We start from the raw sequence: 25,505 nt of genomic DNA on the forward strand, positions 1-25,505 counted from the left end.
GTCCCCTTGAACAAAGTACCGTGTCCACACACTGCTCCCAAGGGTGCCCCCTGCTCACCAAGGGTGATGGTTAAATGCAAACGATTGCGTTTATCACTGTGTGCTATGCTTGCTTTGCTTAACAATTTCACTAAAAAGTATATAAAAATCTACATTTTATAAAAGAAAACATGGTTGATCAGACCAGGACAGAAATGGACTCGTGTGCCGCTGGTACGTCACACCTGGCCACTTTTTTCCCGCTTAAAGCGCGTCAACACGAAGGACAAAATGTTCACTTGTTACACAATACGTCCCACAAACAGGCGGACACCACCGTGACAAGCTCATTCACCGGCACCCGTACCTTGTGTCGCAACTCGTTGAGGTACAAACGCCGCTTATTCGCGCGTAGAGCGCGGGAGCGCGCCCGCTGGGGGGGGGGTCTGGCCGCGGGAGCGCGCCCGGCGGCGCGCGTGCGTGCGCGCGCGCGCACAGCTGAGAGCGGGGCGGGAACGGAACGACCCCCACAGGCCGGTTATAGACCTCCCCCATACCCGGCGCCCCGAGAGTAACAACAGACGAGCCTTCGAGGGCAACGAGTAAGGACCGAAAAAAAAAACAGCACATAAAATATATTATTGTATTAAAAAAAAAAAAGGTGCAACACAAAATATCAGCAGTTCAGGAGGAATTTATTTACAGCCAGAGTGGCACAGCAGTGCTCCCCTGTACGGTAAGACTCTTATCTTTACCATAGTAAAGTACATTTCATACATATAATAGGACTTCGTGCCATGGACTGTAGTCGTGAGTAATTAAGTTCATCATTTTAGATGAAAAGGAAATCAATTGCACGTGAAACTACACGTTTCCTTCATTTTTTAAAAACCAATTGTGAATTGTTGTCGTCATCATTGTTTCTTTTATTATTACACGGTCCATGCGTGCGTGTTTCGTCTTTTAACGGGACTTCTGTAGCGGAACTGGTCCCAGTTTGCTTTATCCTCATGTCCACTTTGTTTGCTGGAGCCGCAACGTTTCCGTGAACGCGCTTTGTTTACCGACAGAGACTTTTTTTGTGTGACTAGACAGTGATTTTATTCGTAGTTTTCAGGTTTAAACCCTTGACCTGTTTATTTGGCCTACGCACCGGGGATCAGAATTATCACAGTTTTAATAATAAGTTGTGAAAATGTGTTGTTTTAAGGACCACCATCCAATTAAACGTAAAATGCGTTTTGAATAGATAGGACACGATCGTGGTAGTGGACGTGATCCACGTCACGGATCAACTAGTGTCTCAGTAATTACCTGCCTATAGCCCAGGTCCCGCTGCTCCTGTTTTAGGGCTTCATTGTTGAATCGGGACCACGTGGAAATTTCCCACCGTCTCGCGTGCGTTCATTAAATTGCGTCACGTCCCGACGCTCCATCGTATGCCGGCTTTTTTTTGTCTCCACTATTATGGACACGTTTATACCAGTCATACGAATAACGTCGTCCGTCCCGGTGCATATGGGCAAAAATTTTCTAATCGTTGTTTTATTGTCAGGGGCATTAAAGGCACAAGAGGTGCGAAGTCAGCTATTAAAGTGACCCTCTTTTATTATGGTAAATGGAGACGTGTGTGAAACTCTGACCTGCCTGTGGCCCGTGAAATCAACAGAAAAAAAGAGACAGGGCTACAGGAATCCCACCTAGACTCCGTGACGTCAAATGCAGGATTTTGTGCAACATTCGGGAACTGTTTGGCAAATTGTTGCAACACAATATGAACCTGAACTTCACACCGTCTTGTCATGGGCTGACGGACCCAGTCTCTTTGCAACGCACCTCCTCGCATCTCAGCTGGCACAGAAAGACAGTGAAGTGCTTGTCATTGTGAAACACTGCAGCACAGCACATGGTGACACAAAGAAATGTGTCCTCTGTATTTAACCATCACCCTTGGTGAGCAGTGGGCAGCCATGACAGGCGCCCGGGGAGCAGTGTGTGGGGACGGTGCTTTGCTCAGTGGCACCATGGGGCAGTGGTGGCCTAGCGGTTAAGGACCCGAAGTCAGAAGGTCGCTCCCGATCCGCCAAGGTGCCACTGAGCAAAGCACCGTCCCCACACACTGCTCCCCGGGCGCCTGTCACGGCTGCCCACTGCTCACTCAGGGTGATGGGTTAAATGCAGAGGACAAATTTCACTGTGTGCACCATGTGCTGTGCTGCTGTGTGTCAATCACTTCACTTTCACCATGGCGGCACGGGAGTCGAACCGGCAACCTTAACCTCTTGGGCACCACTGCCCCTAAGACAGATGCCATTCACACATGCTTAGCTGGGTCGAACCTGACACTCAAAACTGAGAGGGCAATTCTTCCAGACGCTGAGTATTTCAGAATTAAAACCCTTCTGCTTCATACTGGTCCCGGCATTTGAGTTCCTGCTTCGGCGATTGGATTAGAGCCACCGTGGGCCATGAGTGGTTTAAATAAGTAGTGTGAGTAATTCATGTTTGTGGTAGATGATTTGAGATGAACAAGCTTCACCATGCCCCTCTGAAGCAGGAACTCAAATGCCGGGACCAGTATGAAGTAGAAGGGTTTTAATTCTGAAATACTCAGCGTCTGGAAGAATTGCCCTCAAATCATCTATAAGGACAGTAGGACAATCAGGCCAAAATACATCTGATCATTTGGAATCTACAGGTTTTGGGATGTAACAAACATCCCAAACAGTTGAAATACAGTTACTCCTTTCTTCTTTAAAATACTTTTAGAATGCATTTGATGCAATATGTTGGTGCTGGTATGTGACTGGCCAATAGTGTATTAGATGGGACGTCCTGTATTATTCACTACTGTCACATTTAATGAGTAATTTAGCACAACCCTGATCGTGCACAGTTGTTGTTTTGGCATTTTCTATCAGATCCTTTATTTAGTAATAAAGGCTAAATATAAACTTGCCCGTGTATTAATGTAATGGCCGCTGTCATTTAACACTCATACGCCATGAGGTTAGTGGAAGGCTGTGGCGCTCCATGCAGTGGCTAGAAAGTTTAGGAATCTATCTGCGTGGAAGGCGGTGTTTTCTGTCTCTGTAAAATTAACTGCACCTCGGAGGGGTAGAGTAAGGGCTCAGAAGGGCCTTCAGCCCGACTTTACCTTAAACGACCCCAGTCCCAATCGTCACTGTCATTTCATATGTGTAGAAGAAAAATGTTCGTTTTTTTTTTTTTTTTTTTGTCTGGCCTGAGCTGCTTGACCCTACGGGTGTGACAGCATTACAGGGTTTGTGTGAGAAGTGGGTAGAGCCTCAAACTCTGTTTTGCTTGAAAGTAAGGTCAGTGTGGAGATTGCAGCCTGACTGCTTACACAAGGAGGTGCTGACATTTCAGTAGGTGCGGCAGCATCAACAGAATTCACAATTTAACCCGCAAAAATAAACATGAAACACGATTGTTACACCTATTAACTCATTTGTCAGAACTCAAATGCCTCAGCAAACAGTAGGATCTGTGCACAACCCCAGTATATAGAGCTAGAAAAAATACTTTTTTGGACCTCTTCTAGAGTCCAGAGTTTGGTTCTGTTATAATGAAAACACAAAATTGCTTGAGCTTTGTCTTCAGCCTTCGGACTAGTTACAGTGTTACCTAGGCATTGTTATTAAAGTACTGTTCCAGCAAATAAATATATACACAAAGAGGCAGCAATATGTCAAAAAGTCAACTGTTTTAATACAAATATTGTTTAATTAGCCTTGGTCTGACTGCGTTAGGCCTGTGTTGACCAGCTGCCGTCATTGTCACCTCCCAAGCTGGATGTCCTCCACAGCTATGACCTGTCCATGGTGTCTGAGACTCACTTAATGGCTCCTGATTTACAGCCGAGTGCCGTGCAGTGTAGTTTAGTAACTGGTTTGGTGCCCCTTTGAGTGTCGGTCATAAGGAGTGAATGTGCGAGAAATTTGTGTAGATGTTTGTAACATGTCTGTTTATTGTGAAGAAATTGTTAGTTTTAGTGAAGTGATCGTCACTGTGAAACTCTGCAGCACAGCACACAGTGACACAACGAAATGTGTCCTCTGCTTTTAACCATCACCCTTGGTGAGCAGTGGGCGGCCACGACGGCCACCCGGGGAGCAGCGTGTGGGGACGGTGCTTTACTCAGTGGCACCTCAGGATTTGAACCGGCAAGGGTTTAGGGTTATAATAATAGACATCAAGCACCCTCTGTGGAAGGAAAGCCAACTTTGCTGTGAATGGAGTTTAAGCAACAAAACCCGCTGATTGCTATAATTTACTCTGTGCTCTGACAGTGGTCATGCCTTTGTGTGTCTATTTTAAATCCAATTTCCAGACCGTCCACATTGTTTAAATGATTACATCTGATCTGTGTGGCTAGACACAAACCAAAAATTAATGAATACATCGAAATCAAATCATAATCACATGACACTGATACACAGGTACAGTGCATATGAGTGAAATTCTTGTGTGCAAAACTTCTCACGCTGCAGGGATAACATATATGTAAATAAATAAATTGTATGTGCATTTGTTGAAACAATAAACCTATATACAGAAATATATACTATTTTACACTATTTTAATTTAACTAAATTAACGTTTGGTGGTTATGAGTCAGTATGGTGCTAGCTTGTGTTCAACAGTCAACAGGTTAAAAAGAGAAAAATGGGCAGACATAAAAAAAAAAACTCCCATTGTCTTAAGACATTTCTATAAACATTCAGTGGGTTGTGGAGCCCTCAGGATCTCAGGGATCGATTTCCACAGGCGTGGGACACATCACAGAAAACCCTGTCTCCCATAGTCCTCAGGTTGGTCCTGGGTATCTGGAGGAGGTCTTCTTTAGAGGTGTGAACTTTCACTCGTCTTATGATTCGATCATCATGATCATCAATGCCTTGATTACCGATTCATCCCATCAATTTTGAAATCGTCTTAAATCGTCCTTAGATTTTCTCCAATGAGCAGAAAAACAGTCTGCAAATCAAAGCATCCACATTTATGTGGATGTGATTGTCATTGTGGGATGCATTGCAGGAGGCATTTATGGGATGCATCACGATGCATTGTAATCGAATCATGGGACCAGTGTAGGTTCACACCTCTAGTGAAGAGTGACAGCTCGTGTGGCTCACAGTGCACAACGGGTTGATGGGCTCAGTGTAGTTCACTCGCTGACGTACGGCCCAGGGACCCCCTGCGGACCCCCTACACACGAAGGCGACACACACTCACGGCTCAGACCGCTCCAGTGTTTGGGGAGTATAAGGGGGAACACCTCGGAATTTGTGTTGGAGAACAGCTCTGTCCTTCACCGCTGCAGTATGGTATTTGATGAGTCCTGATCACCTCCAGCTGGCGCTGACCTGCCCGCTGATCTCATCAGGACTCGTTCATCTGCTGCATCTGCACCTGCTGTGAGCATCACAGTCTTGTGAGAGTTGCTTTTACAATGGACATGTGCATGACACCTGTTCTGAATGCAGAATTAATTGTGCTCTGAATACTATTATGTATTAATTTCATTGTATATTTGATATGGGTAAACAAAGGTGTGATAGTTGTTGGTATGAAGTCCATTCATACAGTGCACCCAATCTTGTACTAAAATATCTGTTCTGAAGAATGTGAAGGTAAACACTAAACAGCATTATGCAGAATTTGGTGTTCTCATAAGAAAGAAGAGAAAAACTTTCTGGATTATTTTGCTTTAGTAGCTGTTATTTGATCCTTTAAGTTAAATACCAACCAGGCCCTTTTTTCATCTTTTCCAGACTCTCAAATCAGTTATTGCATCTTGCATTCTCTGTATGAACCTGACACTAACAATAAAACAAACCATAATACCTCATATTGTGTTTATTGCAAAGTAGTCAACATCATCCCAATTAGAATAATTTCATCCCATATTTCTGTCTTACATGCTTCCCTTTTTGTTGCATTGGAAACTTAATGAGAGTAGGATACACATTTAAAGGTGAAATGAAATGCATTATCAAATGCATTATAACCCTGAAATGGCCACACACCATTCTTAAAGCCTTAAAGCGACCCAAAGATTATTCACTTCACTTTATACCTAAAACATCCAGAGGTCAATGCCTGGACATGATCTGACAAAGACCAACCTCTAGTATGTGCACATAATGGCCATGACAAAGTAATTTGTCAGTATTCATTGTTCCATGGAAGCATAGGACGCCATGAGCAAACACACGTCAGGATGTACCGGTTTTCAAAGTTTTGGGGAATTTAGTTGAAATTCTCTCTGTCTCTGCTACAGACTCAGAACCGGTGGTGCACAGAATATTGGCCTTTCTTCCTTAGAGCATGGAGCCTGCTCAGTCAGAGATGAGCATCCTTCCCAACGGGAAAGGTCATGATCTTGCAGAAGATATGTGTGTACCTATGAAGACCTTGTTTCAGGAGGAACAGTAAGCACTGACTACTTTCTTCTACTATTGTCTATTCAAGTTGTCATGTTGAATCCTGGCTATGGACTTACAGGCCGTGTAGCAGGTAAGGAACTGAGAATAATTGTATTAATGGTAACACACAAATGAAGATCTGTGTGTCACATTTACAACGTGCCATCCTCAGCGGCCACCATTATTATATTGTCTTGCACATTTGTTTGTGGATGCTATCAATTCTGGACAAGAGCGTCTGATAAATGCCATAAATGTAGATGTCTTAACACAGACAAACCTTTAGTAGATCAGGCCCTCGGTGTGCACTTTAGCAGGGTTACCATTGAACACGTGGTAAGAAGCACCAGATCGATGGCCCAGTGTATAAGCGCATTTGATAAATTTACTCAGTGGTTCTGACCACGCTATGTCAAGCCAGCTTGCATGGAAAATCAAGTCCCTGACTGTGTATGACATCTCCTGCATGTTTCCATAAATACAGATGGACACATGCCAAGCACACTGACCTGTAACTTACCGCATCACAAGGGTGATCTGTCCAAACTAGCACTGGTCTGTTTTTGTGTACTGCATATGACTGTGATATTGCATGCAAAGTAACGAAAGGTTCATACGCGGTGGAATGCTGTTTTGACTTTGCGTGTGTTTGTTAAGTGTGTTTGTTTCAGTGCATGTTCTCTCTTTCTTTCTGGGCGATGGCCTGTCTTCTCTGCTTTTGTGTTCAGAAATGGTACTCACAAGAGCAGGTATGTGAACGGCATGAACAGCGTGGACGTATTAGGCTGGTAGTGTGGGGTTGCTGTTTAATCCATTTTAATTTGCTCTGCAGATTTGATGATCCTGAAGGCCCAATGGCAGAAAGTGATGAGTTCCTTCCCACCGGAGAGGGGAAGAAGCCCATACGTTTCACCGATGTAAGTAGTGTGTGTGTGTGTGTGTGGTGTGTGTGTGTGTGTGTGTGTATCCTGTGTTGACTTTTTAGGTTTAACTTTACAAATTTCCTTTTTCTCAATTCAGTTTGAGGGGAAGACCTCTTTTGGCATGTCTGTGTTCAATCTGGGCAATGCCATCATGGGCAGTGGAATCCTGGGGCTGGCATATGCCATGGCAAACACTGGAATCATGTTCTTTTTGTGAGTGATATTTATTTACAATCTTACACTGTGACTATTTTGTGAAACCTGATGTGCTTTTTATTATAAATGACCCCCCCCCCCCCCCCCAAGTTATTATTACTTATATAACACTGATTGCTACTCTTCACCTTTTGAATTTTGAATCTTGCCAAATAAATGTAGACTGTAGCCAGAGGATTCTGACACAAGGTTCCCTCATGTTCTCTTGCTCTATTAATACCAGAGTTGCTATAGGAGTGATGGACAGTTTACCCAAGCAACCTAATGAGGTTAGAGAGAATCAAGTTTCTTAAAGTGAAGTGATTGTCACATGTGACAGCAGCACAGCACACAGTGCACACAGTGAAATTTGACCTCTGCATTTATCCCATCACCCTGAGTGAGCAGTGAGCAGCCATGACCGACGCCTGGGGAGCAGTGTGTGAGGGTGGTGCTTTGCTCAGTGGCACCTCAGGGGCACCTTGGTGGATCGGGATTCGAACCGGCAACCTTCTGATTATGGGGCTGCTTCCTTAACCACTAGGCCACCACTGCCACCTTAGAGGACTTAGATGACCCAAGCCAGGGATGTCAAAAAAAAAGAAAAGATGTACAACATCTTCCACTGAACTACACTAAAGGTGGCTACTTAAACCTGCCAATAAATGCTGTATAGCTGGATGATATACTGGAATATACACACTGTGGTATAGAAGAAATATCAACTACTAACATGTTTCCTCTCTTAATGAAATTCTCTGAACACATGAACATGTGTCTCATTTGACTGCATTAGAGGTTTAATTTAAACCTTGAAAGGTGAGCAACTGACAACATATAAAGTAAACTGGTTGGATCAATTAGGATTTCCTAACCTAATGTACCATCAGATGAAGTGAGATAGGATTCTTAAATTATTTTTAGAATTTTCTTGGATGATACCAAAGCTCTTATCAGGTACTATTCAGAAGAAATGATAAACAGCAAAGTCACATTAGATTTTATTTTCACTTGTTTACATTTCATGGACAATGTCAATATTTGTTGTATATCAGTGTTCAGAATGATAAAGACAGTGATCCTACTGTATTTATGTTACCTCTGTTACCTCTGATTTTCAAGCTGTGCCCTATAAAATGTCATGCCAAAAAGGGCAGACACCTAGTGCCAGTCCAGGCCCACCCATCTCACCAATCACTATGCTCCATCAATCAAAAACCCACCCTCCTGGCCAAATGCAGACTCCTGCTTATTTAAGCCCAGCCTTCTGTCTCGCTTTGTTTAGCTGGGTGTTATGTGGGGATATTTTCATGCAGTTTTTGCAGGTTGAGAGAGGGAACAGGGCCTCATATCGCAGACAAGGCCAGTAAAAATAGTAGCTGCCGCAGCCATGCCTCCTCGCTGATACATGAGGAGATTCCTCCTCTACTGGTGCACCAGTGAGTGAGCAATTTATGTAAAGGACCATGATATACAATTGTGGTCAGAGGTTTAATGAGCATGAAATTCAAGGCATTCATTCATTCATTTTTGTTCCATCATCAATTCCACCCTGTGCACCAACGTCTTGTTTTTCACTTCTGACCGCACTTGTAGGATTTATCTGACCATTCGTTCCTTAAACTAAGTATAATGTTGCCTCTTTACAACCGGAGAATTGTGCTCAGACTAAATCTGACTAGAACCAACCAGTCTAGTATTCCTTCTCATTTTATGAGAGGGCAGTGAGTTGTGGGCTTTGACCCAGTCTTGTTTAACTTGGAGCTCAATTATTTGTCTCGTGGGGCAATTCGGCGTAAACCAGTGTTGGGAATTTTGTAAAACAGACTCACTTTTTCATGCCTCACATGTTCGTCTGCTACCTCTGGCTGATAGCAGCCTAGTTGAATTGCATTTCCAATATTTCCAGATGTCTGTCACAGTCAAAATGAAATCAGAATAACCAGCCCATACCCCTGGGTTAGGTTATAACTCCCATTAAAGCTGACGTAATTTTATTATACACAGGAAGTGAGAGAAAGAGCGGGGTGATATATTACAGGGTTTAACTTTGTTAATGTGTTGGCCTCCTATTGACATCACAGCTACTGTCCCTGATTATTAAAGGTAAAGAAAATTTAAATTTATATATATATATATATATATATATATGTGTGTGTGTGTTGTGTGTGTGTGTGTGTGTGTGTGTTAAATCAACCTTTATATCTTTAGGAATTTTGATGGATGTTTGAATCCAAAGTAATACCCCTTGTGCTAAGATGTGTTTGTGCTGCTCTTTAAAAATGGGAGGAGCCTATGCAAACCATGTTTTAGTGGGGCAGTGGTGGCCTAGCGGGTAAGGAAGCGGACCCGTAACCAGAAGGTTGCTGGTTCAAATCCCGAACTGCCAAGGTGCCACTGAGCAAGGTACCGTCCCCACACACTACCCCCCTCCCCCTTTCAAGGGTGTTGATTAAATACAGAGGACACATTTTGTTGCGTGCAATGTGTGCTGTGCTTCAGTGTTTCACAATCACTTTCACTTCAGGCACCTGGTTCTAGCACAACATCATCCAAAAATGCACAGTTTATGACAAGTAATTTTCCCACCAAATACCAAATACAAAACTAGCAATCTGGCAACACCAAGTGCAAGATCCAGTCTCTGACCTCCTCTGTTTTAGTGCCAATTTGTGCTCATATCAAAACTTGTTCACAGAGCCTCACATCACAAACATGATCTCAGTTTAATTTTTTTTTTAGATTAGATTCAACTTTATTGTCATTACACATGTACAAGTACAGGGCACCGAAATGCAGCGAACGGGCAACAAAATGCAGGGCAACGAAATGCATAATCAGAATTCTGATTGGTGAACTAGCGAATCTGACATTTCTGAACACATTCGGCAATATACCCACTAGTGTGCCTAGATTTTTAGCTATTCCTGGTGCAAGACCTAGTCTAATAATGAACCTTTCATCTTTAGTAACAGTAACAGTCAAATATTTCCATGGTTGCTCATTTGTGGGTTTTGTGTCTGTTCTAAATCAGAACCCGTCAACATACTGGTGTAACAGGCTGAATTTCAAGTTCGGTTTCTCACAGGGTTCCTATATGATGTCATGACTGCCAGCAAAGACCCTGAGAACTGATACCAGTAATACCTTTAACCCGCAGATGTTGTCTGTGGAGAAGATTATGAATAGAGGCCTTCATCAGAAGGTTTTGCCATTCTAGAACACAAACAGAACATGCAGATGCATAATACCAAAGCTCACCTCTAGTGCCCCAGCCACCGCGAAGGTCACACACTCATGTGAGTGCCCAGGGGAATTTGGAAGTCCAGAGTTTGTTTTCACTAACAAACATCAGCATCCCTCAGGCAGAAGTCTTCAGCTGGCAAGCATGGGCCAAACTCTGGTGCCAGACTCCACCAGAAGTGTTGAACACCCTGGCTGGATCATCTAGGGGAATGAACGTTAACGTTCGCTGAGTTTTTTTTGGCACTTGGGTGCTAGGAACAAAGGACTTTGGGAAATCGCTGATTCTTTATTTTGGAACAGAGCTCAGGATTGAAGGTTATGATGAACTGGGACATTACTACTGGGCACTCTACTCATTTTCACCAATGTGATAGCCCATTGGGCCTCTGTGATGTCTAGCATCACATGCTCATAATATCAGATGCCAAAAAATGCAGTACAATGTTGTTATAGTTCAGTCCTTTCATCTGTATTGATGACTGTCTGTTTTATATGTATGTGTGTGTTTTTTCCCAGGTTCCTCCTGACAGCAGTGGCAGTTTTGTCATGTTACTCAATCCACCTGCTCCTCAAAGCCTCTGGGGTTGTAGGTAAGCTTTAGTCTAAAGTACTCAACAAGCAGCGGTGCTGGAATTAGATTCTGACTTTTCATTGGCTTAGCACGGTGCTCATACCGGGCTTTAATGATATTAAAAGATTAAACCCCAACACTTTCAGGCTGATGATCTTAAATCTGGTAAAATATTCTGATGATGTCACATTTAATTAAATGCCAATTTCTAATCAAATTTCCTGGTGGAATTTGACAAGTCTGTAATATATATAGTGCATGGGTCATGTCATATCAAGTATGCTATGTGACATACGAAGGAACAACTGCACTACAGATTTTTGGAATTGAGATGGCCTTTATGTCTACAGGGATTAGGGCCTATGAGCAGCTGGGCTACAGGGCCTTTGGAATGACAGGCAAGCTGGCGGCCGGAATTGCAATCACACTGCAAAACATCGGAGGTGAGGAACCCTTGTCTTGAGCAAAGTGGTATAACATGTGATGGTATAATATGAATATAGTATTACATTTTTTTTTTCATATGTATTATGTGCTGGTTTTATCCGTCACCAATTTACGCTGGGTTCACTTTCGTATGTCCACAGCCATGTCCAGCTACATGTTTATTGTCAAATCAGAGTTCCCACTGGTCATCCAGGCCTTTCTAAGGGCAGATCCCTCATCCACGTAAGTATTCCTGCTGGTCCAGAGCAACATTAGGATGAGATGATAAAAACCAGAACAAACCAACAGTTTACATCAGCCGGGGAAAACAGTGTCCTTGAACAATACAGTGTTGAACGTGACCTGGCACAGAAGGTTGGCATAAGGGTCTGGCACAGGAGCAGGTGTGTGAAGCAGACACGTGAGGAGGTGGGAGTGTGGAGAACACTGATTGGAAGAGAAGAGCGGGTGTGTGGAGGGTGCGGATTGTCAACATGGACTGTACCACCGCTCACAATTATTCAAATGCTCTAACGTTATTGCCAGGCTGTTTGAAACAATGCTGTTGTTACTGTGATGGTTAAGTGTGTATGTGTGTGTGTCTGTGGATCCTGCTGGCATGGTGAAGTGGAATCCTGGTTCTGGTTGCCTTCTGTCTCTCTCTCCCTCCCTCCGGTGTCCCGTGTCTAAAAACAAATCGTGAGCTGAACAGCGAGTTCTGCCATGTGGCTCCACTATCACCTCCTAACAGCAGCAGCCCTTATCCCAGATGACTGCCAGTGTCCGTGTGTAGCTCTGTGTGGAAATTTACAACATGGACACCGAGCCCAAGTCACAGCAGGTTAAGGCGGCATCGGGTGACCTGGGAGTTTTGAAGGGGGTAGAGGTGTTGGATATTAGCTTTCAGAGCGCCCGCTCTGGGTTTAACCTCAGAGATGGGAGATGGCTGTGTTTATCTACAAACCAAAAATAGCGCGTCCACGTGTGAGAGAAAGGGAGTTTAGTAACTTTCCGTTCTTCCATAGACTTTAATGAGATGAAGCCAGATGAGGTTGTGGCCCACTTTGTTGATTTTTCCACATAAACTGCTAGTTCTTCTGTTTAGGACCTGATTATGTGTATTTCTCTCACATGAATGTAGATTTGCCTTCTTTCATTCATCTTTCCTTATATTATAATAGCAACATGTCAATACACAAAAGGTAATGAATTAATATTGTTGAGATTCAGTGGCCAGTGTCAAACTTGTAATAGTTCATACTTAAAACTAAGTTCATGCTTCCTAAATTCAACATTTTTAATAAATGTTCTGCATGGCCAATACATTCTCATTCAGATTTTTTGAGGGTGCAGATTTGATTGGTTCGTGTATAACTTGATTCCGTTCATCATTTGAAAAAATGATGGGTTCAGACTCCCAGACTCCAAATGATGTTCTTCATTTGCATAAGTCATAGTTAGCACTACTTCTGTGTACTTTTGAATTGACACACAAATGTTACATTTGTTACACACACAACCTCGCCTAAGACTGATGCCAGGTCGCGGTGCCCAGAGTTAAAATGGCGTTGGGTTTGCAGCTAGCATGTTCTTCTTTGTGTTGTGGCTACTGCGAACTGGTTGACCTGGCTTACCTGCGCTACATAAGCACAGATGTGCTGTCTGTTTATGGCCTGCTGCTACTACACAGCTCAATAGGCACTTAGGGCAGCCAAAATGGTCTCCTGTTTCCCATTCCCTTTCAACTTTCAGGGCAGACGTGAAGCCTATAAATCATCATAAAGTAATATATGATGAAATATAAGTAGTTTTGAGTACAGTTTCAGTCTTGTGTATGTATTGTTAAAAAATTGTGTTTTTCTGGAATGGTAGTTTCTGTGTGACTTTCCACATATTGATTAGACAGAGAAGGGGTGGTGCCTAACCTGCTGCTGGCGTCTGGGGGGAGGAATGAAGCTGGGAATAGACATGCACACTGCCTTTGGCACCGTGGTTAAGGTGCTGGGGGCCAAAGGGGTGAACATCTACAAATCATCGAGAGCATGGCTAAATATGAATGACTATTGCACTCACACACACACACAGCAAGCACAGCATACGGTGACAAAACAAAATGTGTCCCATGTATTCAGCAACACCCTTGGTGAGCAGTGGGCAGCCGTGACAGGAGCCCGGGGAGCAGTGTGTGGGGACAGTGCTTTGCTCAGTGGCACCCTCTGATTAGCCCCAGTGGTTGTCCTTGTTTCTTATGATCGGGGTGGACACACCAGGTTTCTGGGGAAATACTGCCCTCTGTTTTTGGAATATAAATGTGCCTGGTTCCTAAATCCTACCATTGGACCTTTAAATGTCTTACATTCTCCCCCTAATAAATCAGGCTAAATAGAACTATATTAGACACTGAATGAAAAGCGTCACTGATGTCAGGAGAATCTCTCTGTCTTCCTGTAGGGAATGGTATCTGAATGGTAATTATCTGGTGGTGCTGGTCTCTATGGGTATAATCCTGCCTCTCGCTCTGATGAAGCAACTTGGTATGTATCCACACTCTTGTCCTCATCTCATTGAAATAAATAGGTCCTATATAATAGAATTCCATTCTGATTTGCTTGCATCTTTCAGGATTCTTGGCTACACCAGCGGCTTCTCTCTCAGCTGCATGGTCTTCTTCCTTAGTGCGGTACGTCCTCACTGTCACCTCACATCATACCGTAAAGATGTTACTTAACTTTACCAGCTAATCTGTTAAGGCCTTTAAAAATGCTCGCGTGTTTTCTCCCACACTTTGGCAAGTCTGGTGGGATACAGGCGTGTAGGATGTCTTGGCACAACTTGATGTGTAGTGACATAATGGATTTTAAGATTGGCTCTGACATCAAGGCATTCTTGATAATCCTGTGTGAAACGGATTTGTGCATTATACATGGCAGCCACCCTGCGTCTGCAGAGGTGGTAATTTTTTATTGCCTTTACATTTTTATTCATCTTTATTTCATCAGCTTTTTGCTGTGGTCAGCAGGATCTGTCTTCATGCCCTCATATCTTAAAATTGAAATCCACAGGTCATCTTCAAGAGTTCCAGATCCCCTGCCCATTTGGAGGAGTTTGCTGTGAATGCCACAGCACGCTCTTCATTCTAATTTCTCATTGGTCGATCACAGTCATGCCTACCACAATGGACATGTGGAGGATGATGCTCACTGCAGTCCTGGCTTCATTACTATAAACTCACAGGTAAAATATTTACTTGACTCTGTAATAATAAGAATCTTATTAGGGCTGAATAATTTATTGAATTTTAACCAAACTCGGGATTATTAATAAAAAAAAACGATTTTATAAATCGCAACAACCGCATTATTTTTGCAGACTTCAGACTCTGCTCTATAGGATAGATGCACAGCACGCATGCTGGGCTGCCTGGGCCGTTGGGAGGCAGGAGCGGTGGTGACAGCGCTGAACGTGCGCGGCGGGGGCAGCCAATAAGCAGAGGCGTGGGCAGACTGCGCCACTCTGGTGTACGCTGGGAAGTGGGGGCATGCAGCAGAGTAAACAAGGTTCGGGCGGGTAAAACAAACTTCTGTCCTCTTCGCGGCAGAAGGCGGAAACATGAACAGTTTGTAATGGGGTCCCCCCCGAAGATCCCCTGTGCAGAAAGCTGAGCGGTGATGGTGGCAGGGTAGACGACACCATGGTGGATGCTGTTCGGAGGCGGACTGCAGTTTATTAAATTATATTCTAAAAACCCTCAATGAATACAGTTTTAAAAATATAAATAATAAAACGTCAGTCAACCGCTCTAAAATCGGCAACCACCTCTCATCTCTTCTGCTTCCACGGGCTTGTTAGGACAAACCACTTGTCTAACAAGCTATAAATCAATCATCATACCATTCACATAATACTCTCGTCATTAAAACAGTTCATATACATTTTAAAATATTTCACTTACAGCATTTCACTTGAAAGTGAAAGTGAAGTGATTGCAGCACAGCACATGGGGACACAACGAAATGTTCTCCTGCTTTTAAACCCGACCGGGGGAGCAGTGTGTGGGGACAGTGCTCAGTGGCACCTCAGTGGCACCTTGGCGGTTCGGGATATTTGTGCATAACTATAGAGAACGTTGTCAAAATAACAGAGCAGAGTCCAGCAGTATTTTACTGACTGCTCTGTAAAAGTCTGTGCTACCCATGTATTACAGAAAGGTGGTGGGTCCTGTGCTCTACTGATTTTTGTTGGAATAATAAATTCACAATTGGTTGTGTCTCCAGACTGCCTACACCATCCCCATCCTGGCTTTTGCCTTTGTCTGCCACCCTGAAGTCCTGCCCATCTACACAGAGCTGCGCGAGTGAGTGTCTCTTAAGCAATAGCCCAGTGGCTCATGCTGGTGTTTTTGTGAAGAGGAGATTTCTTAATATTCGATTAATGAGCCCTGGTGATGTAAACCTGAACCAATCTCTGACCTCAGTGCAACCCAGAGGAGGATGCAGCACGTCTCCAACCTCTCCATTCTCATCATGTATGTCATGTACTTCATGGCAGCTCTCTTCGGCTACCTGACCTTCTACGGTGAGAATTCTGCATGACCGTTAATCTCCTCTTTTTTCATTTGAACACTTATAGATGGCCTTTTACTGCAACTACAGCAGATGATTAGTAGGTTTTAATACTGACATCATGTTAAATGCATTGCTTCAATTGAATGTGAAAAAATTACAAAAAGTACGGCACCTCAATTATTTTTTCACAGCAGAAGGAGTTTTTCATGAGTCTGCAGATGACTGGAGGATCTGTGGATTTTACACAGTTTTTATGATTCAAGTAAATGGCCTATAACTGGTTTACAATTCCTCATATAACCTTTTCAGGCAAAGTGGAGCCAGAGCTTCTGCATACGTACAGCCGCATTGACCCATACGATATACTGATCCTGTGTGTCCCGAGTATAGCTGTCCTTACTGCTGTCACTCTGACTGTGCCAATCGTGCTGTTCCCGGTGAGTTCTCTATACCCATGTTGCAGTCATGCAGTTTGATAAAAGGTACTGGTGAAGTTGTTCTTGAGTGGTAGGTTGTGCAACTTAGGGGACTATTTTCAAGTGCAACGCTACAGTCTAAGCGTGGGGCTTATTCACTAGAGAAAGGTCAAAGGCATAAATCCGCGCGTAATTATTTATATCCGTGTAATTATTTCTGTCACCAAGAACATAATCTTTAATCATTTTATATTAAAAGAGTTTAAAGTGGGAGGAGCTTGAGGACTGACAGCTCTCACAGAAGCCTCATTCTGTGCTATTTAAACCCATCCTTATTGCGCATTGGTTTGGAGTGTACTGTGTGATATCATCGAATTCTCAGAAGTGCTCATTAATTAGACCACCACTCCTGTCACGTGATTTGAGTGTTAAACAGTGAAAGAATGTGGAACAGGATCTGGTGTGAATCATAAACATGCGGACATGTGATGTGGTGAGGTGAACATTTTGACTGCATGCTCTAGACATGTTGCCAAATACAGGTTTGGAAAATGAGTTATGAGCTTAGTGCTGAATTTTTGACAGGATGTTAATGTGCATGTTACAAGACTTGCATAGTTGCTTTCCATAGTACTGACAGTCTAACTTTTAGGGTTTAGTTGCAGCAAATAAATGTATAATATAGCTCATGCAGGCAGACACTCCTGTGTCAGGCCAGCATTATTATGCATTGTGTCTATGATAGTAGAGATTATGTTCTTAAATTATTTTATCACATCTGGTTGTCTAGTTGCATAGAAATGCCTCTATAAAGAAACCTTAACAGTTTAATTATTCTCTTGTATTAACAAATATTTAACTAAACATTTTTACTTTAGCCAAAATATGTAGTTTGGGGCTGGTGGGGTCAGCATACTGAAATAATGGAGCAATATAGCCAGATGATGCTGAAAGTTTTTAGAATTTTGATATCCTTTATTGCTCTGTTATTGATCTGGTCTCTTCAATTAAATGACCTTCTTTTTAAACTACATTACTTAAGGGTGTCTGTCTTTGTTATTTGTATTTTCCAGGTTCGCAGGGCCATCCAACAGATGCTCTTCCCCAATAAGACATTCAGGTTCCGTCACATTGGCATTGCTGTCACCCTCTCACCCTCATCGACATGCTTGTCATTTTTGCTCCCAACATCCTCGGCATATTTGGTGTTATTGGTAAGTGAGATTGCCTTGGAAAAGAGAGTCAACTTCAATTCTTCCTATTAATGCTGCAGGCTGTCTTACTGTAACGATATATTGAAAACCATAATATATACGTTAAAATACTGCAAATAGTAGTATCAATTATTATTGCTGTAATCATGGCATATGATTGAACAGCAGAAGGAGGGAGCAATAAAGTAATGAACACTGACTGTCATCATATTATCTATGAAAGAAAGATTAGGGAATAGTGAAAGATGGAGGTTCATGTCAAAATTTGAGTCCATACCCAAAACCTGCAGGCATTTGAGGACAGAATAATTTAAAACAAATCGCGATAAAGAAAGCCACCAAGTGCCAGGGAAAAAGTGGAAACTGATGACCAAGCAAAGATTTAAGAGCAACTGGCCCTTTCTGGCAAGCATGATGTCTACCCATGGGTGTTTGCACACAGATTAATGCGACTGCAGTGGCTGCACTATACTGACCACACTGGCTATAACAACAACAATATTTATTTCTTATATAGCCCATAATCACATACGGTATGTCTCAATGGGCTTTGACAGGCCCTAGAGTTGACACCCCCCACATTTCACCCTCCTACACAGAAGGAAAAAACTCCAGAAAAAAAAATCTATGAGAGAGAAAAAGAAAGGAAGAAACTTTGGGAAATGGTGAAACAGAGAGAGACACTTTTATCATTATTGGCAAGTGAGCCTACAATTGGTGTCAGTGCAGGGTTGGTGATGATTTGTCCAGGGAAAAAAATCTCCAACAAGTGTAGTGGTGGAAAAGTCTTAAGTGTAGTCTACATCATCTGTCCATGTCTGGAGTACTGGACGGCACAGAGTAGGTTATAGCAAACAATAAAAAGTGTAGTTTTATAAAACCAACCAAACTTTGATTCAAATAAATAATTTAATAATTAATCGTTTAATAATTAATAAATGTAATAGCTTTAGTACTCTATATTATTTATCGTGTTAAATATGATACCCTGTTCCTGTTATTGTGATATTGTCATACAGTGAGTTTTTGGTATTGTTACCAAAGATAAGTTCTCTAGTTCTCTAATTAGCACTGACTTGATTAAAACAGATTTCAGATAGGCCCGGTTAAAGATTAAAGTTTCTGGAAATGTTTTTGTCCTCTAATGATCTCATATGTTTTCCTGTCTTGTGGTTCATTGACATCAGTGTTTGTGTTTATGATGAATTTTCCTTCTTTGGCCTTGAAAAAACATGTTCTGAACATGTTGACGCAGATAAAGGGATGAGTCAATATTTTTGCTGGTCTGCACTACCCTGAAAGGGGCTAATGGGTCAGGTATAAAAAATCACAGTTCTAGAATTTAAACTCCTCGAACTGCTGTGTATAACAGTGTCACAGACAAGGCTACAAGTCACGAGTCCCCTCATACATGGGTGGTAGAAGTATGTAACTCACCTATAAACCAAAATCAATGGTTCAAACCCCACTTACTACTATTGTGTCCCTGAGCAAGACACTTGCAGGGGGACTGTCCCTGTCACTACTGATTGTATGTTGCTCTGGATAAGGGCGTCTGATAAATGCGGTAAATGTAATAGAAATTGGAGGTGTCATTGTGTTAAATAACAGGGTTAATGTTAACAGCATTATACTGTTACTAAAGACCCAAAATACTGGATAAGAACAATTATTTTCCATGCCCACTCAAGAATGAGTTTGACCACAGAACTGTCACAACTGGATGCCACAGCAGGAACAGAGAGTGGAGCTGAACTCTGAATAGTTCCCCAGTAATTCAAACAATGGCCACAGGTCATTTTTACTGTAGGTCCTTCTAATTTAAATTTCCAGTCTTTGTGCCTCTGTAAAATATAACATATTATGTATAATCTGTAATGAACTACTGATTACCTCTGAATCAAGATTCTAATTGTCAATTAAAAATTCTACTAGCTGAAATTGGTCAAATGTAAAGATGAATCAGTAATGCTTTACTTTACTTTATTTAGCAGACGCTTTTATCCAAAGCGACTTACAAGAGGAAGACACCAGCAATTCTTGTTCAATTTCTATAGAATATTGAGTTTGCAAACTAAGAGCCCTGATAAGGCTCAACTTGTCAGCGAAGAGCATGCTCAGAGATTGTTAAATGCTAGACGAAGAAAAAATTATAATGTATATATACATTTTTGTATTGTTTTGTGCAATGTGTACGCATGTGCGTGTGTAAGTGTTAGATTTGTCTGTAATACTTTTTGAACAAGAGGGTTTTCACCTGCTTCTTAAAAGTGGTGATAGTCTCGGCTAGTCGTGTGGAGGAGGGCAGGTTGTTCCACCAGCCAGGGACAACAACGGAGAACAGAGATGATTGGAATCGGAGACCCCGTGAAGAAGGAATTTTTAGTCTCCTTTCATTTGCTGATCTGAGAGAGCGTGCAGGAGTGTAGCTAGGTAGTATTGTATTGATGTAGGAGGGTGCAGTTCCATTTACAGCCCTGTAGGCAGCAACAAGGATTTGAACTCAATGCGAGCAGCTACCGGGAGCCAGTGGAGGGAGGTAAGAAGAGGTGTAACATGGGTGTATTTTGGCTGATTGAAAATGAGACGGGCTGCCATATTTTGGATCATCTGGAGTGGTTTTATGGTGACTGCAGAGGCTCCAGCCAGGAGAGAGTTACAATAGTCGAGTTTGGAGATGACCATTGCCTGGACGAGGAGCTGCGTAGCCTGTTGCGAGAGAAAAGGCCTAATCTTGCGAATGTTGTAGAGAGTGAACCTGCAGGATCTGGAGATCGCAGCAACGTGATGGTTCAAACTCAGTTTGTCATCTATCCAAACTCCAAGGCTTTTTGCAGATGCCGTGGGTGTTAACAGTAGTGAGCCAATTTGAATTGAGAGGATTTGCTGAGGGGAATTGTTGCCCGGAAAGATCAGAATCTCGGTTTTGGATAGGTTGAGTTGGAGGTGTCGCTCAGACATATCCATGCCGATATGTCTGAGAGACAGGCCGAAATTTTTGTTGCTATAGTAGCATCTTCTGGTGGGAATGACAAATAGAGCTGAGTGTCATCAGCATAAGAGTGATAGGAGAAGCCATGTGATTGGATGATGTGACCAAGTGAGCGAGTGTATATTGAGAATAGAAGGGGGCCAAGGACAGAGCCTTGTGGAACCTCTGTGGTTACCCTAGAGAGGACAGATGTCTCACCTCCCCAGTAATGCTGAACAACTATGCACTATTAAATAATACAATAATCATAATTTAAGTTTAAAGTCAACAGCAAAAAGTAAGTCCACTTTCATTGTTTTGTGAGGTTTGGTTAACATGATGGTCTTATGTTGAACAACTTGTGTCAGACCATGGAATGGCTGTCATAGAAATAGAGTGGTATTTGTTTAGAAGAGGACATTTATTTCCAGAGCTGTACATGGGTGAAAATTGGGAGGAAAAACAGTGATCAAAAAATAAAAACATTTCTTTACTGGGACTGGATAACTCATGTTGTACACTTAATGGTTCATGAGTAAAAAATTGCTATAAATGCTACAAAACATGTAAACCTATCAGAATGCCTGTGTGACAAGGTCCTTTATCTTAGACAAGCTTTCCTCATTAAAATACCAAATGATGTTCCATTCCTTCAGAAGAGTGACGGTTTGATACACATTATGTGTTGATTATATGCTTGTCTTTGCTCCTGCAGGTGCTACATCTGCTCCATGCCTGATCTTTATCTTCCCTGCTGTCTTCTATATTCGCATTGTACCCAAGGATGAAGAACCTATGTCTTCGACCCCCAAAATCCTGGTGGGTAACAGTCAAACACCTTATTGACTCATATGATGTCATATGATATCATTGTATGGAAGAGGCTGTAGCCTATTACTATAGTCCATGGTTAGTTTCATGTTGGTTTATGTCTTTTATGTTTGCAGGCGGCCTGTTTCGCTGGGCTGGGATTCATATTCATGATCATGAGCTTGAGCTTTATTATCATTGACTGGACAACCGGAAGCAGCAACTCACTAGGTGGCCACTAGGCCTGGGGACTGCTCTTGATTGTTTGTGTATGTGTGTGTGTGTGTGGTGTGTGTGTGTGTAAATGCACATGAGTGTGTTAGACCTGGTGGAACAGTCAGTAGGGTAGAGCATGAAGAATAATCCTCAATAAATCATTAATCATGTAGAAGATGCAGTGTCCTCAGAGCTGATCCGGTGGAAATCATTTGTGCAGTCTTATGTTGCTGAAGCAGTTGGAAAGTGGACATATTCATATTCAGTGGCATCTTTTTCCATCCTCACTGGTCTGCACTGCTTTGGTTTGTTTCCCACCAGATCCTCCTTTGAGCCTTGATCCCACAAACTTGGGTTTGAATGCGTAATTTAAAAGTAATAGTGCTGACACCCTGGTAGACTTTTATATACAGAGGAGGGAGCACACAGATATGAATGAAATGCTGTGATAAGGTATTTTTACGTTTATGTGCACAAAGGCTTTAGTGTGAGCATTATTTTATTACTGTAAGGCATTGCTGTAATAAGGTGTAGTGAGATGTTAGCTGAGCTGCGTATGAATGGACAGGAAGGGCTCGGTCGGGGGTTGTAAATGTCGCTTCTTCTTGGACAGCGCTGTAGTTGCTACTACCTAATCCAATACTATAACCTTACAGTGTCTCAACCTGCACCCACTTAGGCCAGGATGGAATGCCTTAATGGCTGGTTCACACGTGTTGGGGAGAACCTAAACATTTAAAACGGAGTATGTATTTATTTAAATATGTATTAAAATGTTTTTAAATTCAAGTTATATGCAGAGAGTGGTATTTAAAATATGTTCTGGTTTGAACCTTTTTTTCACTGACTGCCAATATTATGATTATTATATACGTTAGGAAAGAATGTGCCTGTGAAATATTCCATAAAGGTTACAAAGCTGCCTTTTATTTTCTATGTGGATTTTTTTGTCAGTGTTTTGTTATCCCATTGTGCATCCTGATGTTTTGCCAGATTATTTGCATAAAACATTAACCATGCATTTAATGGCACCAAGAGCTACAGAGAAAGTATTTCAAGATGATGAATTATTACTGATGTAATTTGCAGTGGTAATGTAATATGTAATGAAATGGTCATCAAAACCTTAAGCACCAGTGCATTGTTACCCTGTATAATTATTTATCAGCGAACATTTTATGCAGGACAGATTAACCTATTATACAGAACAAATCGGTTTATATTAGTGACAACATTTGAGGTCTTTTATAAACAGTAGGAATTGTACACCAGTCTGTGTTAGACGGCAACAGAAACCAAGAATGAAACATAGGTTGTCTTAATTATACAGTCATTATAAATTTCTTTATAATTATACACACTAACGTTCAAAAGTTTAGGGTAATTTAGAAATGACTGTTAATGAAGAGAAAATCAGCGGACATTTTGAGTAGAACATTATCATGACTTTTAAGGTCTGTTACTTTAAACACTTCATTGAAAACTCGTTTCAATGATCTTAATGTAGCTGGAAACAGCTGCACTGATTAAAGAAGCAATAAAACTGGCCAAATTCACACTAGCACAGAATCTAGTGCATCTGCTGAAGCGTTGCATTATTTCAAACTTTGGCAATGACTATTTATTATTCTTTTGTTGTTTTTTGTCAAACCAAACAAGGAAATAAGTAAATGACTCTACATTTTTAATGAGAGTGTATGTAAAAAAATATGATAGAAGTAAAAACAAATCTACATATGTTGGCTTGTTATTATGTTTGGTTATTTATAACCGCAGTGTGGTTCATGATGGGAGTTTTCTATTGGTCCTCACTATGGAATTCTGCTGCAGCCTTTAAGTGCCAAATTTTGGAAAAATCTGAATTTCCTTATGCTTTTCGGCAAATAATTATATTGTTTTGTGATTATGGGGATTATGTACATAAATGTTTAGTGTTACCCTCTTGTACGTGTCATGCTATGTAGATTATATCAGGGTCAGAGTACTTAGACAATAAAAAATTTACATATTGTTTTTAAACCTGTGGCATTGTGATTTTGTGACAGTCCATTGCAGTTATTTTATTCATTTACATCTTAATACATTGTATATGCTAAATAATAATTTGGAATTTTAATAAGCTGGCTCAATTAATAATGACCCAAAAAAATTATGTAAATGCCGTTGACAAACCTGGACAACGATAGCCTGGTGGGGTCGCTTCCTCACCCGCTAGGCCACCACTTCCCCAGGGGCCTCATGTCTAGGATGCACACAGTCCAACAACAAGGGTGGTAGTAGTGGGTACCATGCATAACTATTAATCATAATTCCATTGTGTCCCTGTATCTACTGATTGAATTGTGTTTGTAAGACACAATCAATAAAACCGACATTTTAATGTTGTTTTTTCATCTACCGTTTAGCTGTCTCATATTTTTACTATGGGAGACCGTAATCACCAAAACTAGTGAAGCAAACATTAGATCAATGTCCAGAGACTGAATGAGGTTTGCGTGGGTCGCACGGGGGCGCCACAGACACATTGTCCACGTAGCTTCAATTAGACTATTAGACTGGTAATAATTACAGACTTTCAGGGAAAGAAATCATCTCACCTCAGTCTACATTTCTATGGGACTATTCTTGATCTGGTATGTGTTTGTGGGCAACTGATTTTTAGGTAAAACTAAAACAGGCTAAATAAAAAATTTGCTTAAAGAAATGTACATTTTTAAGGGGATCTGAATTCTTTCTGCACCCACGGTACAATTACATTTACAGCATTAATCAGACGCCCTTATCCAGAGCGACTTACAAATCGTAGTTACAGGGACTGTCCCCCTCGGAGACACTTGCTCAGGGACACAATGGTAGTAAGTGGGATTTGAACCTGGGTCTTCTGGTTCACAGGCGAGTGTGTTACCCACTAGGCTACTACTAAATGACTTGTCTCCCTCTGAGCAAGAGTTAAACTGCTAGTCGACCCTCACAGGTTAAAAAAAAAAACTCAATTTCCCATAATTCCCCAGCATCGGAGGTAATCGACGCGCGCTTGTGCATTTTCCGCCGTTCATTCCGCCCAACTTCTGCACCGCGGAACGAGGGAGAGAGGGGCGTGTCCGCAGCTGCAGACAGACAGAGAGACAGACAGAGAGACAGACAGAGAGACAGCGAGAGAGACAGACAGACCCGCCGAGACCCGCAGCCAGGCAGACCCGCCGAGACCCACACGCCTCCGCATCTGCCCGAACGCGCTGACGATGCGCGCCTCGTTTTAATCTCGGGAACGCGATCAGACCGCGCGCGAGCGGGATCGATGTGCGGATTTTGATCGGCCGACCGACGCGGGACGGCGCGAGCGTGAAGTGACATTTTTTTGTATTTAACCGCCGCCTTCGCCCCGTGGTGACAGCTGACTGATGGATCAGTGAAGTCCGCGGCGACCCGACGGGATTGCAGGGATTTCCCCGCTGGGATTTTTGCTCCGGTACCTTCAACTTGAGGAAGAAAAGAAGCAGAAGTCGCACCGGCCTCCACAG

General features: G+C 42.2%; 1 pseudogene; it reads left to right on the plus strand.

Moving 5' to 3' along the window:
• Positions 1-575: 575 nt before the first annotated feature.
• LOC114800294 (sodium-coupled neutral amino acid transporter 3-like) lies at positions 576-24,003 on the plus strand (annotated as a pseudogene).
• Positions 24,004-25,505: the final 1,502 nt, after the last annotated feature.

Source organism: Denticeps clupeoides, chromosome 12 (assembly GCF_900700375.1).
Source record: "Denticeps clupeoides chromosome 12, fDenClu1.1, whole genome shotgun sequence".
NCBI lineage: Eukaryota > Metazoa > Chordata > Actinopteri > Clupeiformes > Denticipitidae > Denticeps > Denticeps clupeoides.